Genomic DNA, 15,395 nt, shown 5'->3' with positions numbered 1-15,395 from the left:
CTTCTCATCTTTCAATACCTGGGTCCCTCTAACTCTATCGCCACCTATTTCAGTTTAATCCCAATTGGACATGTTTTTCTCTCCCTGGAATACAGAAGATCATAGACTTGGAGCATTATTAGACACCATTCAATCAAGCCCCATGAACTTACTGAGAAAACTAAGGCTGACAGTTAAGTGACTTCTCCAGAGGAACATAGCTTGTTAGCAGCTAGAGTGGGATATAAATGCAAATTCTCAACTCCTAGCAGAATGCTCTAACCAATATGACACCTAGCTGGCTTCCTCTACACTAGCCAGACCCTTCTTCCCTTTGCATTTTCCCCTCACTCGTGGCCTTTTGATACCTTTGCTCAATTTCCTCTATAATGGCTCTTCCCTCACTCCTTTGCTCACTATCACGTGGTTCTGTGTATGTGGATCTATCTCTTTCTCTCTTGCTCTAAGTATCTGAGATTTTCCCTATCTCAATGCCACACTCTAAATTTACCTCCACATATCTCTCTGTGTCTATCATTGCATGTATTTCTCTCTGTCTCTCAATCCCTCTCTTTTTCTCTCCCCTCTATCTCTTCCTGAAAAGCTTTTTTTTCCTTCTAATTCCCCACTCAATAATATCTCATTTTTTCTTTTGCTCTCTATCATCAACAGCATCATAGCTTTAGACCCAGAAGGAGGAGCCACTGAGTTCAACTCCATTAGAGTGTAACAGAAGACAGTGACTTGGACACAATAACTCAATTGCCCGCTGGTGAAACACTTATTGAAAATGTAAAGCAGGATTTGAATTCACGTCACTATCACTTCCAAGAAAAATCCTCTAGATGACCTTTCTACCTTCGTGGACATATTCACCCCACTGTTCCACATCTATTTCCTGTGGATGCTTCCTTCTTTGTCCCTCTCAACCCCATTGCCTGGTTCCCCCCAAGGCTACCTCTCTGTATATATTTTAAGGTACATCCCAAAAGGACATCCTTAGCTGTCTCTGGCACCCATAAAATTGGTGAGCTTAAGCAGCATTAGACACCGTCAAGGGCAGCCCTACAATTTTACTAAACAGAAAACTGAGCCTGAAAAGTGCCTAAATGACTTCTCCAAAGTAACAAAGCTATGTCAGCAGCCAATGTGAGATTGAAATCCGATAAGCCAATTCCACGTAGAGTGCTTTGTCCACAAGGGCACCAATTCTACACTTGCTAATTGTCTTCTCTGTGCATTTCTCCACCACCTGGAGTTTCTCATCTTCATTCCTCATTTCCCTCCATAATGGTCTCTTCCCTCACTCCATTGCTCATTATCATGTGGTTCTCTCTTTTTCTGTCTCTATGTATCTCTTTCTCTTTCTATATCTATCTCTGACTTCCTCTTAATAGCTCATTACCATTCTGTCTTTATCTTGACATCTCTCTCTGTTTCTGTGTCTCTGTCTCTGTCTCTGTCTCTCTCTCTCAGTCCCTCCCTTTCCCTCTTTTTTCTATCTTCTCAAAAGATTTTGCTTTCTTCTAATTCCTACCCAATGATACCTGGTTAATGCTTTTGGTCCCCATCATCAAGAGGATCAAAGATTTAGAGCTGGCAGGAAACCTTGGGGCAATTGAGTCCTTTTCCATTATAGTATAACAGACTGCAGAGGTTTAGGCACTATGTCTAAATTGTGCTGGTTCAAACACTTATTAAAACTGTGAAGGAGGATTTGAATTCACGTTATTCTGACTACCTAGAAGAGTATACTGACGACCCTCTTCTTTTACTATACATAATCCGCCCAGTCTATGAACTTATATTTTTGTGGATACCTGTTTCTGTCTTCTTTTCATTCTTAATGCCTCATTCCCTTTATCTCTCTATTCCAAGCTTAATCCCAAGTGGAAAACCTTTTCTTTCTCTCTGGCACCAAGAGGATCTTGGAGTTGGGAGTGTCAGTAGACACCATCAAATCTAGCCCCATGGCATTTACTGAGAAAACAGAGCTCTGACTGTCAGTGGCTGTGGTGGGATTTAGACCCAATGAGTGACTTCTACATAGAGTGCTCCAACCACTAAGACACTGTGTGACTAGTTCTATACTTGCCACATGACGCTTCCCTGCACATCTCTCCATAATCTGTGGTCTCCATTCTCTCTTTCCTCCTTTTCCTCCATAAAGGTCTCTTGCCTCACATATTTGCTCATTATAATTTTTTTCTTTCTATATATTTCTTTCTCTGTTTCTCTTTCTGTCTCTATCTCCTGAGTTTCTCTTAATATCTCACTGTCACACTCTGTCTTCACTTCTATCTCTCTCCTTGACTTGGCTTTCTCTCTTGTTCACTTTCTCACAATCCCTTCTCCTTCCCTCTGTCTCCTCCTCAAAACCTTGATTTTCTTACTCTAAATCCCATCCAATAATTACTCGTTATTTCTTTTTCCTTTTCATGACTATGTTCATAGTTTAGGAGCAGAAATTAATCCTAGGGCACATTGAATTCAACTCTGTTGTAGTATAGCAGAAGAGTGAAGCTTAGTAACTCTAATGGAATTTGCCCAGCATCAAATATTAATTCTGAATTTTAACTAAGATTTAAACTGAGGTCACTTTTACTTCCCAGAAGATTATATTACGGACCTGACTGTTGTAGTCTATGTATCTCTCCAAGATCTCTCTCATTTCTATTTCCTGTGGACACTTCCCTATGTTTCCTTATCATCTGTCATGCCTGCTTCCCCTTAGCTCTATCACTTTCTATGAGAAGATTGATCCCCAATGGACATCCTTTTTTCTCTCTGCCATCCAGGGGATAGTTGAGCTCATCAAATCTCTCCTAATATATTTACTCAGAAGAAAATAGAGGCAGAGAGTCGTTAAGGGACTTCTCCAGAGTAAAACAGCTTGTCAGCCACTGATTTGGAACTTAAACTCAGTCAACTCCAAGTATACTGTTCTAAACACTAGGACACTTGGCTGGGTTGCCCCATATTTCCCAAGAGTCCTATACATTTACAATTCTTTCTCTCCGTGCTCAATACCTGAACACCTCAGTGTCCTCCAAAATGGTGTGTTCCCTCATTCCTTTGTTCCTTCTCAAGGGGATCTGTTTCTCTTTCTTCTGTTTTGCTGTCTTTCTCTGTGCCTCTGTAGCTGATTCTGACTCTCTGCCTCTCCTTCTCCTTTCCCTCTCCCTTTCCCTCTCCTTCTCCTTTCCCTCTCCCTTTCCCTCTCCCTCTCTTCATCTTTCTCTCTCTCCTCTTTCCTCCCTCTCTCCCTCCTCAAAAGTTTTTTCCTTCCTAGCTCTCATTTCCACCCAACACTAAAGGGTCTTTTTCACCTCCATCATTAATATGATCATAGATTTAGAGCTGGGAGGAACATAGGGGGACATTGAGTCCAATGCCGTTACATTATCTCTGAAGAAACAGAGGTTTAGATCCTCTAAGTGAATTGCCCAGGGTCAAATATTTAATGAGAATGTGAATTAGGATTTGAACTCAGCTCATCCTCACTTCTTAGAACAATCCAATCAGAAAACTCACTCTACACAGGATTATCATTTTATCTCTCTGTGCTGCTCAGAAGCTTATTGCCTTATTTTCACTTTGACCCCAAAATAACAAGTCTTTTCACTTTCCCTCTGTCACTGATATTATCAGACATTTTGAACTGGAATGATCCATAAGGGCTACTGAGTCCATTTCATCATTTTAAAGAAGAAAGCAGTTTAGACAATTTCAGTGTCTATTCCAGCATCACACAGCTAGTAAGCAGGTTGTGCAGCAAACTTTGAAACCCAGGGGCTCAAGACTGTCCGGGACAGTGCTCTATCCTCTAGGAGACCTGGCTGTGTGATGTCACACATTTCCCCCAAACCTCACGGCTAGTGGCCCCTTCCCGTGATCTCTTCCTCACTCCTAGCTTCCCTCTAACTCTATATCTTTCACACAAACTCCCAGGGGGCTTTCTTTTTTTCTCTTTCTCTTATCCACCAGGTCAAAGACCTAGAGGGACCTTAGAGGCCAACACATCCAGTGCCATCTTTTTACGAAAGAGGAAAATGAGACTGAATGAAATCAATTGACTTCCCCAGGGTAATATATCTTGTCAGTGTGTGAGTGAGAATGAGAACTCAAAAGTTTGTACCCCAAGGACAGTGGACCATGCCCTGTGAAACCGGTGTAGGGAGAGTATTATGGCAATGGCAAAAAGTCAGTGACAATACTCATAAGTGGGAGATAGCATCATATTCAAGGCATGGGAGGGAGGACAATGTCACTGCATCCCAGAGTAAATGGTGGTGATAAAGCAGTATAAGGTATGACAAGACTGGAAATGCAGGAAGGGAAGTTGGGAAGACATCTCACCTCCAAAGAGAATATTTTATATTGGATTCTGGAGGCAATAGGAAGCCACTGAGGTTTATAGAGGTCAGGGGAGGGGGAAGAGGATGGACATGAATGGACCTAAGTTTTAGGAAAAACATCTGTTAGCCCAACAGAGGATGGAGTGGGGAGACTGAGGCAGGCAGTGCTACTCTTGGCACAGTCCAGGTGTCAGGGAATAAGGGCCTGCACCAAGGTGGTGGCAGTGGCAGAGGACAAAAGGGGACATAGACAAGAGACTTTAAGAAGGCCAAATTCCCTCTCGTCTTCTGACTCAGACTAATCCAGACTGATGCCTGCAGACCAGAAAACTACCCCTCTCTCCAACCCTGATCAGCTGCTGCACCTTCCCTCCTTCACTGACACTTTTTTTATCTTGCACCTCTCTCCTTCCAAATCCTGTCTCACACCATCTTCAGGACAAATTTCCTTTAATCCAATGGATCACTTCTCGGCAAATTGAGCACATTTTCATATACATCTCAAACTCATTGCAAAACTTTGTTCTTCCCAGAACCGAAACTTCAAGGTCCATAGAGAGTTTCTCTTTTCACCAATAAAACCCTTCCAATTTGGTTCCTGACTTAAAGAGCTTGCAAAGGCATAGTCCATCTTAAATATTTTTAGGTGACTTTGCCTTGTATTTATACGAGCAATTACATTCCACTAAATCATTCACAGAAGACTGCAGTGGTCACATAACCAACTCTATGAAACTACTTATTCCCTTATTTCATTTTGCTTTCTGACCAAACAAGCCTCTTTCTTTCCAGGCTGGAATGCGCCAGGATTTCCTTAAACACCAAATAATGCTGCAAAACTTCAAACGGCACAAAGGACTGCCTTGTTTCTACTCCACTTTTGGAATCACTAGAGACAAAACTTGCAAACTGGCTTCAATTCTATCAATTGCTGACAATCATCTACTCCATGAAATCACCTTTCCTGCATTAAAACAATAAATCCTTCAATCTCCAGTGAATGGAGAGAATGCTGTAGGAGTTAGGGTGACTTCTGTATGCAAATTCCACCAAGTCTCCATTGTTGGCAGTTGTAAGGATCTGAACCTCCAAAAAGCCGATAAGATACTGGAGGACATATAAAAATATTTGAACCACAGCCCCATCAAAATTTGGAAATACAAACAGCTTGAAACCAAATGCATTTCACTTGCAAATCTGTTCTCTAATTAGTTTGGAATTCTAAAAATTTTTGCAAATTGGAATCTCTCTCTTTCCCTCTCTCAATCTCAGCCCCTCACTCTGTATTTTAGAATTAGGAATACAGAGATAAGACAATGTACTTCGGAAGTCAGGAAGTTTTCAGTGGAAAGCTCTCCATCTTTTCACCCTTTGTCCTTTGGATGATCAGACACCAGGATAAGGGTCAGCCTGATTCACAAGGATACAAAATGCAGACCATGCTGACAGAACAACCAAGCACAAGCAAAGTACTGCTCACTCTCTCCTAAAGTCTCAGGACACAAGATCTTTGGCCATGGTTCCAAGCTCCCCTTTCAAGGGCATAAGAGGAACTGGAAAAGGGTGATACTAAGGCAAGAGATGAGCTAGGATTCTGGGGGCTTTGCTGGTTCCAATTTCCCTACAGGCTGAACTGGTGCTTCACACCACAGGGGCTGTGCCCCGGGAGACTTTACAGACAGCAGAATTCTCGATGTAATGCACAAAAAGGCAGAAGTCAGGATCCAGTGATGGTCAGGGACTCCCACTGGGAGGATGACAATCCATAGGCCTTGTGGAGGTCTTCAGAGGAGTTTCCCCTCATGACAGGTTTGGGCATATACATTCACTCACACAATCACTGGCCATCTCCATTCATACACACTTGCAGCCCAACCAAATTTTTCTTCAGTTCACTGCTCATTAGAAGGACAGATTTTCCTCGAGGTTCCTGGAAGTTCCTTCTGAAGTCTTGGTTCAGGCTCTCATACTGACCAGACACATGAGGTGTTCCTAAAGGTGAGGTACAAAGTTCCTACATCCTTATTTTCTACCTTTCCTAAGAAAAATCGTGGGAAGTAGGTGCACCTATCAAGATGGATTATACCCAAGACAGTTCCCTAGCACAGAAATGCTCTTCCTCTCAAGCCGTAACCAACAAACAACTGAAACATCACCTATTCTATGTGTTTCACTCTGGTCTCCCTTGGACCAAAGAAATTCAAAAATGGATATTCAATGGGTAGAAGGATGACTCAGCACCATGGGAGGCTGTTAATGTAGGTAAAAATTTACCTTGTGCGCGCGCTTCAGCAGTCCCGGGCGTCCCATCCCTCTACCAGACCAGAGTGAATCACATTAATGATCCTTCTAACCCTAAACTGTTAGATCATTCTCTCAACCTCTTGGAAGAAGCACACCAGTTACCCAGAAACCCGTGGCTCTAGGTCAAAAACAGGAAGCTACACTGAAAGCAACACTATTACTGGCGTTGCTTGTCCTTTCTTTTCAAAGAGGATCAATGGCATCAATATGTTGGGGTAAAGCAGTGGATGATTGGTGATGTCTTGACTTGTGTATGAATTAGATCTCAATGAGGGAGAGTTGCAGAAAGTCGCCAGTCTACCTCTCTCTTCCAGAGACATCTAGGTTCAGTGGAAGGCAAAAGTCAAGCCGACTGACTATGGTCCAGGATGCAGGGGATGACACTGGCATCTCTGATGTCTGACCAGACTCTAAGCTCTCCACAATACCTGCTTCAGCTGCCTTTGTGGCCATTGGAATAAACTGTTCCCATCTTGCCTCTCTACCAGAGGAAGTCTTCCTAAGTTTAAGGTGGACGTCCCCCAACTCACTAACAGGTTTCAGGCCTGTCAGGGACCCTCCATTTGGTTTAATCTACCAGAACTAATCTGCTAAAGAAGGCTACTCTCCATGAACAGAAGCAACCACAGCTTTCTATGGAACAAATTTGGGTTTTATAACCTTTCTGATATTCAGAATACACAGCCAGTGAACAGTATCTTAGGGGCATTTTATAAGAGAAGGAGAGAGAGAAAAGAAGGGTTGAGCCAATGGAGAAAAAGGGGAATGTCTGGAAGGAAGACCAAAGGATTTATTATCTGTGGCCAAGGCTCCTCAATTTCACCATCTTCACGTCTCTCGCATATGCCACCTCTGACCTCTGACACTGCCATCACTTTGGGGCAGCTCCTCATCATCTCATACCTCCACTATTGGAAGAGCCTTCTTGTTGCTCTCCCTGCCTCCATCCTTACATTACTACACTACATCCTCCACTCAGATGTCCAAATGATCTTCCTAAAGCTCACATCCAACCACGGACCTCCACTACTCAATCACCTCTAGAGTCTCCAGGAGGAAGTAGAAAATCCCCTGGTTGGCATTCAAAGATCTTCCTGACCCACCACCTTTCCAGTCTTCTTTCACCTTACACTCCCACAGCCACACACTCCGTGATCCAGTGACACTGGCCTCCTTCTTGGTCCCAGAACATCACACTCCATCTTCTGGCTCTGGCCATTGTCACTGCCTGTCCCCCAGGCCTGCAATGGTCTCCATTCTCATCAAGGCTTCCCTGGCTTCCTTCAAGCCTCAGCTGAAATTCCACCTTCTACACAAAGTTTTTCCCAGTCCCCCTTAATTCTAATGCCTTCCCCTTCTAAATGCATCATGTATCTATCTGGTTTGTACATAGTGGTTGGCCTATAGTCTCTACTGGTAATTAGATGGGTAGTTCCTTGACAGCAGAGGCTACCTTTTACCTTTCCTTACATCTCCAGTGTTTAGCATGATGCCTTACACATAGGAGATAGTTAATGAATGTTTACTCATGGACTGAAAGAAGAATACATTCTCTACTCAAGGGCAGGAGTTAAGGGGAAGGGACCAAATAATATTACAACTGAGAAAGAAGTCATTCTGGACAAACATGCATGGTGTCTTATCCAAGGACAGCAAGTGCTCATTACAACACTGGATAAGATTGTCATCCTCTCCCTGCAGAGGTGAAGGCGTGGTTCTAATATGAGGCCACGAGGGGCTTAGGAGATTTCTCCATTTTAGGCCACCAAGATGTGGCAAAATCATGGTGGTTCCTGTTCCAACACACATGCACATGACACCGGTTACCCAGGCCTTGCTTTCCCTCTGGCCCTCATAGCACTGTAGAGCTGGAGGAAAAGGGGAGACCATCAATTCTATTCCCAGCATTTGAAAGAAGAGAAAACTGTGGCTGAGACAAGTGAAGTGACTCGTGAGGTAAAACAACTTTGCAGTTGCTGAGTTCAGATACAAACTCAAGAACTTTTCACTCCAACCAGAGAACTCTCTCCAAGGACCATAGGCTGCCTCCCAGACACCTTCCAGGTCTAACTTCAAACTTCCCTTTCTAACTCTCTCTCCCTTGTGTAAATATGTATGTGTGTGTCCATCCTTTGTTGCCAAAGAAGACCATGCCTTCAGAGAAATAATGACATGACTTACACTTGAATTTGTTTTGAATGAAGGAGGGCTGTACAGGTCACCAGCCTCACTTCTCCTCCAGAGCCATCTGAATCCAGTGACCAGATATTCATCAGGATGACTAGAGATGACACAGGATGAGGAAATTGAGGTTAAGTGACTTGCCCAAGGTCACACAGCTAGTGAGTGTCAAGTGTCTGAGGTGAGATTTGAACTCAGGTCCTCCTGATCCCTGCACTGGTACTCTATCCACTGCACCACCTAGCTGCCTTTGTGTAAATATACCCATGCCTCTCTCCACCCTCTACTGTCACCAAATGCCCAGGACCAAGAGGCCTTTCCTTCCTTGGTCTCTCTTTCTCACTTTGGCTCTGGATCTTTCTATCCCTTTTTCTCCACCTCTCTCCCCAACTCTCACTATCACTTTCCCTAGAAACCTACCCTTCTGACTCAATATTCTCACATCCCCAGCTCTCCTTGCCCTTTCACTCAACCTTGCCCCTCTGCTCAGCAATCCCTTCACTTTTTCTCTCTCTGCTCAGAAGCCTTTTCTTTGCTCTCATTCATATTCAACAAGTTGGCTCTTCTTTTTCTGGCTATAAGCAATATCATCATAGAGCAGCGCTTCTTAAACTGTAGATCACAATGCCACAGGGGCCCACGGAACTGAATGTGGCAGTCGCAAAAAAACTTTGCACAGCAGTAAAAGATTTATGAATACACAATAACCAAAAATTAATTCAAAATCAAACAAATCCAAGGTGCTTCTGGCAGGGCTTGCCTGTGTTGCATTGCACAACTTCACTTTAGCCTTGGTTCTCAACATATAACATCTACACTTTGTATCGAACATGACTTCAGGCCACTCAGTGCCAATGCATGCCGCCAGAAACCCCTTGACTCAGATTCGAGACTATTCTATGCTATGAACTGTAGTGTTTTTACTGTACATACAGAATCCTTAAATGAATTTTGGCTTAGGATTAGGATGGAATTTCCAATAATTTCTGAAATGGCTTTAAACATACTTTGGCAATTTGTACTATGTACAAAGCTATGTGTTTATGTTCTATGTATTTATGCAAAGAGACATTCTCAGCGTTGACGATTATAAAATCAAAATATTGATCAAGTCTGAAAAACGTTGAAGATGCTCTAAGTTCTGCAGTATCAAATATTCCATCAAGATTAATTTTTATATAAAAATAAACAAGCACATTCATCTCATTAGTACGCAAATTTGCTTTCATCTTTAATAAATGGCAAAATTATATGTATATCAAAGTATTGTTTTAAAATAAAATTCTTTATTATTTATTATCAATAAATGTTTGACTTGTATACTTATTTTATATACCTGTATAGCCAGGGTCATGTAAAATTGTTTCAGGCGAAAAAGGGTCATGAGTGGAAAAACTTTAAGAAGCCCTATCATAGACTGAGAGCTGGCAGGGGTCCTTGAGTCTGAGCTATCATTCTGAGGCAGAAGAATAAAACACTTAGACGCTGTAAGTGACTTGCCCAGGGTCACACATCTAGTAAGAATGTGTGAGGAAGCATTTGGACTCAGGTCATATTGAATTCCAAGAACAGAGCTTTATAAACATGGAGACTTTCTTCTATCACTCCACAAATGGCACCCAAAGGCTGTTACCAATGGTCCCTTCCCTCTATACCTCTCTCCTCCTCAATGAATACTTCTCTCTAAATCCATCACTTTCTTCCCACTCGATTCCCAAATGGGCTCCTTTTCTTACCCCCTCACCCATAAGCTCACAGAACTAGAGGGATCTTAGAGGCCACCAAGGGCAGAGCCATCATTTTACAGAGGAGGAAACTGAGGCTCAGAGATGTAACAGGAACTGCCCCTGATCATCCAGTTAGTCACTGAGCCTCAAGTTTCTAACCTAAATATCTTGACTCTAAGGTCAGATCTCTTTCCATCATGCTTTCCTTCCTCCTGCCCTTCCTTGTGTTCCTTTACCTTTGAATCTCTTCCTCACCTGGGGTCTCCTACCTCTATTGTTCACCCTCTCCACATTGCTTGCTCTCATTCTCTCTATATCTCTGGCTCCCATCTCTGTCTATGTCTCTCTCCCTCGCTTGATCTCTCCTCCTATCATCACCTCCTCAAAAGTCTTTTCTCCTCATTCTAATTTTCATCCATAAACAAGTGGTCTTTTCTTTTTCCCCAGTTATGACTGATCATAGCTTTAGAGCTTAAAAGAACCCACAGGTCTATTGGGTCCAACTCCATCATTGTACAACAGTAGGTAGAGCTTTAGACACTGACTCAATTCATTCTGCCACCAAAGAACAGTCCTCAAGGAGACCAGGCAGCTTCGCTCTACATATTTCCACACTGTAGACACTTCTATTTCCTGTCGACACTTTCTTCTCACCTTCAATGACTGATTGCCCCCAACTCTGTCTCTCTCTATTCCAAGCTTAATTACAAGTGAACATCCTTTTCTCTCTCTGCCTACCAGAGGATCGTGGAGCTGGAACATCACTGACATCAGCAAATTCAGCATAATAAATTTAAGGAGAAGAAAACTGAGGCTGGCAACGGTTACGTGACTTCCCCAGAGTAACAGAGCTCATCACCATCTCTGGTATGAAATGAACTCAATAAGTGAATTCCAGGTAGAGTGTTCTAACCACTATGACACCTGCGTGGCTTGTTCTACATTTGCCAGGTGTCTCTTCCCTTTGCATATCTCTCTCATCTTGGTCTGTTTTCCCTATTCCTCATTTTCCTTCATACTGGTCTCTTCCCTCACTTCCTTGTTCACTATCTTGTGTGTGTCTCTCTGTCTTTTGTGCTGTATCTGTCTGTGCTTTTGTCTGTCCCACTGCCAGGCTCCAACTTTTTTTCTGTCTATAATGATCTATCTCTGTATCCCTCATTCTATTTCTCTCTCTGTCTGTCACTGCTCACCTTTCTCTTAATCCTTCCCCTTCTCCTTTATTCTTCGAATCTCCTCCTCCAAAGCTTTATTACCTTTTAAAATTCCTACTCAGTAACCTGAGGGGTCATTTTCTCCAACTCTATGACAATATAACAGAGGACAGAGGCTGACACTCTAAGTGAAATATCCAGGGTCAAACATTCATTAAGAACGATAATTAGGATTTGAACTCAGATCATTCAGACAGTAACGGCCCACTAAGATATCTAGCTGTTTTACTCTACATATTTTCCTCAATGCATTCTCAACGACTGATTCCCTCCAAATCTGTCTCTCTCTATTCCAAGGCTAACACTAAGTGCATATTCATTTCTCTCTCCGGCAAACACAGGATTATAGACCTGAAGTATCCCTAGAATCCATCGAGTTCAGCCTCATAAATTGACTGAGATGAAAACTGAGGCTGACAGTGGTTAAGGGACTACTCCAGAGTAGGACAAATTGTCACCTCCTGATTTGGAACTTTAACAATCAACTTGAAGTATGGTGCTCTTATTGTATCCCTCACTCTGGGTTTCTCTTAATTTCTACTATTTTCTGTCTTTATCTCTTTATCTCTTTCTTGTTATCTCTCTGTCTCTGTCTCTCACTCTACAGCTGTTGCTCACTCTCTCTCCTCCTTCTATCTCCTCCTCAGGAGGCTTTCCTCCTTATTCTACTTCCCATCCATAAATAAGTGACCTTTTCTTTTTCCCTTTCATGACTATTCATGAAATGCATGACTATATCCATGCACTAAGCAACTGACTTAATGCTAGGGGTTACTGAGTTTAATTCTATTATAGTAAAACAGAAAAGAGAAGTTCAGAGATGCAAATACTCAACTCCCAGCAAAGAGTGACCTCACCACTATGATAGCGAGCTGGCTTCTTCTACACGTGCCACGTGCCTCTTCCCTTGGCATTTCTCTCTCACCTAGGCTTTTATCTATTTTCCTTCTACAATGGTTTCTTCCTCATTCTTTTGCTTAATATCTTCCGGTTCTGTGAATCCACAGGTAGCTGGTTGTGTCTATGTGTGTGTCTGCATCTCTGTGTTTCTCAGTCTCTCTTGCTGCATCAGTCTCTGGGTTTCTTTTTTCTATATCACAGCCACTCTCTAATTTCTCTCTCTCTCTCTCTCTCTCTCTCTCTCTCTCTCTCTCTCTCTCTCTCTCTCTCTCTCTCTCTCTCTCTCTCGATATGTATATATATATATATACATATATATACACATATATATTTGATTGTATCTGTCTAATTAAAACATTCTCTTGTTCTATGTCTCTAAATTCCTCCCTTTTTCCTACCTTCTCTACATTTCCTCCTCAAAAACCTTATTTTCCTTTCTTCTAGTTTTCCTTCAGTAATAACTGGTCAGTTCTTCTGCTCCCCATCATCAATATGATCAAAGATTTAGAGCTGGGAGGAACTCTCAGGGCCCTTAACTCATACTCCACTGTAGCATACCAGAGAACACAGGTTTAGACCCTCTATCTGAATTGCCCAGGGTCAAGTACTTATTGAAAATGTGAAGGAGAATTTGAACTAAGGCCTTTCAACTATTCAAAAGGGCCTTTTAGGAAACCTCAGTGATTTCCTCTGTACATTTCTCCTGATTCACAAAATTACATTTCTTGTGGACAGCTGTTTCTGTCTTCTTTTCCTCAATACCTGATCCCTCCTGATTCTATCTCTCTCTATTCCAAACTTATTTACAGGTAGACATTCTTTTTTCTCTCTGAAATCTAAAGAATCATAGAGCTGGAGGGTCAGTAGATACCAACAAGTTCAGCCCCATAAATTGGCTGAGATGTAATCTGAGGCTGACAGTGGTTAAGGGGTTTCTCCACAGCAGGACACATTGTCACCACCTGATTTCGAACTCAAACTCAAACAATCAACTCCAAGTATGTTGCTCTGAGCACTAGGACACCTAGCTGATATACCTTGTATTTCCTTTTCCATCTTTTCATTTTCTTCCTCAATTTAACACTGCTGTGCCCATTATCGAGTTCCCTTTCTCTCTCTCTTCCTTTATTTCTCTGACTCTTTGTTGTCTTTGTTTCAGACTCCCTCCCTGCTTCTCTCTGATTTTCTCTCTCTCTCCCCCTCTTCGACTCAGTAGCCCCTTCCTTTTCACTCTCCCTTTCCTCCTCTCTGCCTTTTCCTTAAAAGTTTTCTTCCCTAACTCTCATTCCAACCCAATGATAACCGGCTTTTTCTTTTTCTCTATATCTCTAATGTCATTACAGATTTAGTGCTAAGAGGAAACTTAGGAACCTTAGTTGGTTAGTCCAACACAATTTCATTTTAACAGAAGAAATAGAGGCTCAAACACTCTGATTGAATTGTCAATTTTGAAATGATTATAAAGAAAGTGAAGGGAAATGAAAACTCAGGTCCCCAAGACTTGAAAGATCAGAACAGTATGGGATCTATATGATATGTGATACACATATACTATCCTAGATTTTTTCCTAGAGGGCCCTTCTCCGTATCTGCCTCGCATAGACACCCTCTTCCCTCCAACTCTAACTTTCTTCTCCTACCCAAGTCCACAGTGGCTGTCTTTGATATCTCTGGCATCCATAATGTCACTGAGCTTTAGAATCCCTACACACCATCAAGACGAGACCCCATGATTTTACTAAACAACAAAAAGTGACTTTTCCAAAATAACAAAGCTTTCTCAACCGTTAATATAGGATTAAACTCCATAGCCAATTTCAAAGACAGTGTTCTGTCCAATAGAACACTGATCTTCCATACCCTACAGTTGACAGGTGTCCTTTTCCATCCTTCGTTCACTGGTGATTTCTTATTTCTTCGTCAGTTCCGCCATCGTGTGGAAGCGTCTGCCAAACCTTGATCATTACCATGCAGTTTCCTCTCTCGTTTCTTCTCCACATCTCTTCTGTTTCTCTTATTGTATCCCTCACTCTGGGTTTCTCTTAATTTCTGATATTATCTGTATTTCTCCCTTTATCTCTCTCTTGTAATCTCTCTGTCTCTGTCTCTCACTCTCCAGCTGTTGCTCACTTTCTCTCCTTCCCCATCTATCTCCTCCTCAAAAGCCTTTCCTTCTTACTCTAATTCCCATCCATAAATAAGCCATCTTTCTTTTTCCTTCCAGGAATATTCATGAAATGCATGCCTATATTCATGCACTTAGCAATGGACTTAATGCTACGGGTTACTGAGTTTAATTCTATTATTAAAATAGAAAAGCAAAGTTCAGAGACACAAACACTCAACATCGGGCAGAGTGATCTGACCACAATGATAGGGAGCTGGATTCTTCTACACCTGCCAGGTGCCTCTTCCCTTAGCATCTCTCTCTCACCTGGTCTTTTATCTATTTTTCTCCATAATAGTTTCTGCCCTCACTCTCTTGCTTAATATATTGTGGTTCTCTGAATCCACAGGTAGGTGTGTGTGTGTGTGTCTATGTCTGTGTCTCTATCTGTGTGTATCTCTGTCTCTCTTGCTGCATCCATCTCTGGTTTTCTTTATCTATATCACGGGCACTTTTTAATTTTCTCTCTCTCTCTCTCTCTCTCTCTCTCTCTCTCTCTCTCTCTCTCTCTCTCTCTCTCTCTCTCTAATCATATATATATATATATATATATATATATATATAT

The sequence above is a fragment of the Notamacropus eugenii genome, chromosome X, assembly GCF_028372415.1.
Source record: "Notamacropus eugenii isolate mMacEug1 chromosome X, mMacEug1.pri_v2, whole genome shotgun sequence".
Taxonomy (NCBI): domain Eukaryota; kingdom Metazoa; phylum Chordata; class Mammalia; order Diprotodontia; family Macropodidae; genus Notamacropus; species Notamacropus eugenii.
The sequence above is the reverse complement of the archived record's forward strand: the minus strand, read 5'-3'. Positions refer to the sequence as shown.